Genomic DNA, 5,693 nt, shown 5'->3' on the forward strand with positions numbered 1-5,693 from the left:
AGAGTTCCTGTACCTGCCCATAAAGAGTTCACATCCTGTTGAGAAGATGAAACCCGTACATAAGTAAATCAATGAACACAACATATATACAATGCAAATTCAAAAGAGACAGCATTATTTTCTGGGCCTTGACTTCTGTTTTTTGTTTTGTTTTGTTTTGTTTTGTTTTTAGTGAGGCAATTGGGGTTAAGGGACTTGCCCAGGGTCACACAGCTAGTAAGTGTTAAGTGTCTGAGGCCGGATTTGAACTCAGGTCCTCCTGACTCCAGGGCCGGTGCTCTATCCACTGCGCCACCTAGCTGCCTTGCGCCTTGACTTCTAATACCAGATTTTATATTCCTTGAGGGTGAGCATCTTGTTTTATTCACTTTCTTATCTTTCCTATTACCAGGCAGAATGCCTGGCAAAGAGTAGGACTACAATAATTGCTGAATTTAAGTGTTCAAGATAATTTGGTTCTTGGAAAGTAGATGGTAAACCAGGGTCAGATTGATAATTGGTTAAAATATCCAGAAGCTGAAAAAGTGGCGGGGGGGCGGGGGGAAGGTGGGATTGGTCTTATACTGGGGAGACCACAGAGAAATTCCTTCCATGGGAACATGAATGGGCAATTTCTAGGAGCAAACTGTTATAATTAATGAAGTCTGCTTTGCACCTGTGTACCACTCTTGCTCGAAATCCCAGAGCTGTCAACCAGGGATAGGTAAATTCAGTGACACTGAGCAGTGCTGATAGTGTCTGTCATTGTCCACAGAATTCACTTAGGTCCCCTGGTTTACAAGTTACTGTGGCTGAACGGCTGAATGAAAATCAAAGGATTGACTTGAGGAGAGCAAAGATCCCACTTTTCATTTCACAGTATGAGTTATGCATCATCAGTAGGTCTTGAGTTGGAAGGGAGCTTAGAATTCATTAGTCCAATCTCCCTTTTTTAAGAAAGGAAACAGAGGCATCTCTAGCCCAAAGTCAAAATAAGCAGAGGTGGGATTTAAAACTCAGTCTTTCACCTAGAAATTCACTGTTCTCTCCACACTACACCACACCTCATGCTCTTATATCATATTATTTGCTTCTATACTTGGGCACTATTGCCCTCTTTCTTATTTGTTTGTTGGAAATCAGGGTTAAGTGACTTGGCCAGGGTCACACTGCTAGTATCTAAGACCATATTTGAACTCAGGTTTTCATGATTTCAGGGCCAGTTCTCTAGCCACTGTACAACCTAGCTAAAACACAGATGCCTATCCTGTCATAGTTTATTAATATTATTAAATTAAAAATAATTAAATAATATCATTAAATGGGAAATGGGAGGTTTTCTCCCAGCTGAGAGTATTTTCAGCCTAGTAATGATATGGAAACTTCTCAGTTCTAGATCCAAAGGACCATCTTCTTTTCTTGCTAGTTGATTTTCCACAATAGGTCACTCAAATTGTATTTTCTCTCAATTCCAGGATTGCTGCTCCTAGCTCTGTACCTCTGGCTACATCTGACGTCAGTGCCAAATGCATCACTGCTGTCGTCTTTCCAATCCTCTCTGTGGACCCACTGAGCCTGAATGAAATTGACTTCCTTATGAGCCAGATGGAAATTGCCTCCTGTTAGGTCTCTCCGATTTTTCCTTCAGTAGGTCTATTCACAATTGTTTCAGCTTCAGTTTATTTTAGATGCATCTCTGTGACAAAGCTTGAACTCCAAACATAAGTACAAAATGATTTACTGAAGTAGGGGACACGCGGGACTTTTGTGGCAACACAAAGGAGTACTCTTCATCATTTCTACTCTCTCAAATTCCCTTTACCATTATGAATTTGTAAGTGAAAGTAGGCATGTTTAGCTGAACCCTTATACTAGCACTGTCTGTGATCTCAGTCTGGGGTTTTCTCAGACCTGCTCTTCTGCCCAATCCCTGCCCTTATGAAGGCGACTCCTTTCTCCAAATACTAGTGTTATGTTTGTGCATATATATACATATATACATACACACATGTGTGTATATACATATATAAATATATACACACATATATACATACACACACACACACACACACACACACACATATATATATATATATATATATATATATATACATACACACACACATATATCTGTGGGGTATTATTCTCCCCATTCCAAAATAAAAAGAAGATATGTTTCCTGTTGATACTATTTCAGTGCTTACAGTTCCCATTACTGAAGCTGATCCTTTGAATTATGGTATTGTGGGTCCTTGTTTTTAAAAAATGCTGAATGAAGTGCTGCATTATCTTTGATAGCCATTGATATAAATTGTCTCAGACACTAGCTGTGTGAACTTGAGCAAGTCACTTAACACTGTCTCAGTTTCTTCATCTATAAATGAGCTACAGAAGGAAAATCCCAAAAGGGGTCATGAAGAGTTAGATACAACTGAAAAATGACTGACAACAAAGAAATTTCATGATTTCTTTGTCTTACTTGCCAGTCACAAAGCAAAGGGCCTGTGGAAATGGGATTTAGCATGTCAGTTTTCTTATGAATAAGGACAGGAATATACTATATCATGGTACTTGAACAGGACATACCAGGGAAGATAAGAATCTAGTGTGGAACCCTGAACAAGTTATCCATAGCCTGGTGAAAGGATATAGACAATGAAAGGAGAGTTGGGTGCTTAAAGGAGAAAAGAAGGTCCCAAATATAGACTTTACCCACTGAACATTTTTTTCCTTAAATTCCGGTCTCCCTGCCTAACCTTAGAATTAGTGGTCTTATTTTAATTTCTAATTTTCATTCCTCTAGCACAAGAAACTGTTTTAAATATTCCTATCCATTCTTCCACCCAGACAGCTATTCTTTATAACAAAGGTTTTTGGTTTTTGTTTTAAAGGGAGGGAGGGAGGGAAGGAGAGAGAGAGAGAGAGAGAGAGAGAGAGAGAGAGAGAGAGAGAGAGAGAGAGAGAAATTCATCAAAATTAACCAATATGTCACCCAAGTCTAACAGCATATTTAGTGTCCCAGACACACTGTGCTCAATTTTTACAAAGAAGGAAGGGAGGTTTATTCTCACATTTTCTCTTCAGGTCCAAGCTTAGTCATTATAATTACACAATGTTCACTCTCAAATTTCTTTTGTTCTTTCCATTTGTGTTGTAGTCATTGTGTATATTGGGTTTTAGGGATTTTTTGGAGGGGAGGGTGGTCCTTATTTACTTTATCTTGCTTCAGTTCATATAAGTCTTCCCTTGCTTCTCTCTATTCACTATCTTTATCTTCTTTATAGTAGTGCAATATTCTACTACATTCATGGACCACATTTTCTTGAGCAATTCCCCAAATGATGGTCATCTATATTGTTTCCTGTTCTTCAGGACTACAGAAAAGTGCGACTGGCAATTATTTTAAGTGATATTGAAAAAACCATACCATGGGGCAGCTTCTCCAAAAATGGATGATTTTCTCCTTTGCCTGTGTGTGGCCCTGAGCAACTCTCAAATACAATCATCCCATTCTGAGTCAGTTGCATCAGGTAAGCAATTTAGCTTGAAATTGTTATTTCTAGGTTCTCAAAACATAACCTTGGGGTGATAAAACAGAGTCTCATAACAAATACCATATCAGAAATTCAAAAAATGCTGTCTCAAAATGGCCTTCTCAACACAGGCTCAACTCTTCACCAAACACTTAGCCCTTGTCACACAGCTTTGATCCCATGATTCCAAGCATAGTCACAAGACTCCAGGCACCCAGAGAAGAGATACATAAACTCTCTTTCCTCAGGGCAGGAAATAGAGATGTTCTCAAGTCAAGCCATCCTTCCCATGCCCTAGAGGCTCACTTGGGTCCTACTTTTACCCAGTGGGAAATTTAAATCACTTAAAGCATTAATTTTGCCGATTCATTTCAACAAACACTTATTAAGCATCTACTTTATCTTAAGGGTACCAAGTCAAAAACCAAGTAGTTTTGACTCTTATGCAGCTCCCTTTCTATTGAGAAGTATAGGTTAAGACAAGGTTTCACTTTAGGGTTTTGTTTTGCTCTGATTTGTTTTTGGTCCATAACTGTGATTTCAACAGTATAGGGAACCCCTCTCCCAATACCCATTGGAAAATTTGATAGTTTGTTATTTTCTTTTTAAAATTTATTTTCTTTTTAATTTATGGAATAAAATAAACATCGCCATAAAACAGTATAATTTTTTTTACAGGGCAATGAGGGTTAAGTGACTTGCCCAGGGTCACACAGCTAAGTGTCGAGTGTCTGAGGCCGGATTTGAACTAATATCCTCCTGAATCCAGGGCTGATGCTTTATTCACTGTGCCACCTAGCTGCCCCCTCTTCCATAAGTTTTAAAAAATTTTCAATAACCCTCTTTTCTTTCTTTTCTTTTTTCAGCAACATAATTACTAGATACCTTTCTCTATTAAAAACAAAACACCTTTATAGCTGGTAAGCAAGTCAAGCAAAGTAAATCTACATATTGACTATTTCCAAAAATGTAGATCTTATTCCAAATATCAAGTCCATTACCCCTCTGTCAGTCTCTAGGTAGCATGCTTTATCATTGGTCCTCAGGAATTATCATCAGTCATTGCATTGATTAGAGTTCTTAATTCTTTCATAATTACTTTTCTTTACTTTGTTATTGTTACTCAATAAATTGCTCTCTTGGCTTGCACTTAATTTTGCATCACTTCTTATAAGTTTTCCCAAGTTATTCTGAAACTGCTCTTTGAATTTCTTAGAGATTCATAGTAATATTCCAATACATTCAGATACTATCAATTGTTCATCCAATCCTGCAACTGATGGACACCATTTTTGTTTCCATTTCTTCGCTACAGCGAAAAGATATTCTGTAAATATTTTGGCACACATGGGTCTTTTTCCTCTCTCCTTGATCCTTTTGGTGTATAGGCCTAGTTATTATATTGTATCAAAAGGTAGGCATAGTTCAGTGACCTCATCAAATGAGATAATATTTGTAAACTGCTTAGCACAGTGCCTGGCACATAGTAGGAAAAAGTTCTTATTTCCTTCCCTTCTCTTACCTCATATATCCTTTGCTATGATGCTTATAACTTGAAAATTAATAGTGCTAAAAAATGGACAAGGTTTTCTGAAGGTCTGCCTGCATGATGGTATGAATATATTTGTATTTTTCCCCTTAAAATATATCGCAGATTCCATACTTGAACTTTGAGGCATTAAAAACAACAATTAGAATCAACAAATTAATAGCTTTTTCTGAAGACTACCAGCTTGTGGGTAGTAGTGGAAGGAGGAGGAAAGGTTATAAAAGTGCTCTGAGAGGGTTACCCTAGAATGGAAGGAAAACAATTAGCCACAGAACACTGACTTCCATGTGGCTCTATAAAGAGAAAAAATGTTGAAAGAGGTTTTTGCGGGGGCAAGGAGAGGTGGGGGTTGGGGAATCATTGATCTTAAAATGAGTAATGTGATACAACTTACCATGGTCCTAGTGGTAATATGCAAGAAATGATTAACCTTGGGAAAATAAGTGCTTGTCCTTATTTTAAGTATTAGGAGACAGAAAACCAAGCACATAGGAATTGGAACTCATGTACAATGTCAGGCTATGAGACTAATGATTTGGCCTTTAGACTACATAGATGGAATGGAGAGCCACCATATACGGTTTGTGGGGAGGACTAGAAGGCCTACCTTTGTCAAAATGTAATCCTCAAGG

This window comes from Dromiciops gliroides, chromosome 5 (assembly GCF_019393635.1).
Source record: "Dromiciops gliroides isolate mDroGli1 chromosome 5, mDroGli1.pri, whole genome shotgun sequence".
Taxonomy (NCBI): Eukaryota; Metazoa; Chordata; class Mammalia; order Microbiotheria; family Microbiotheriidae; genus Dromiciops; species Dromiciops gliroides.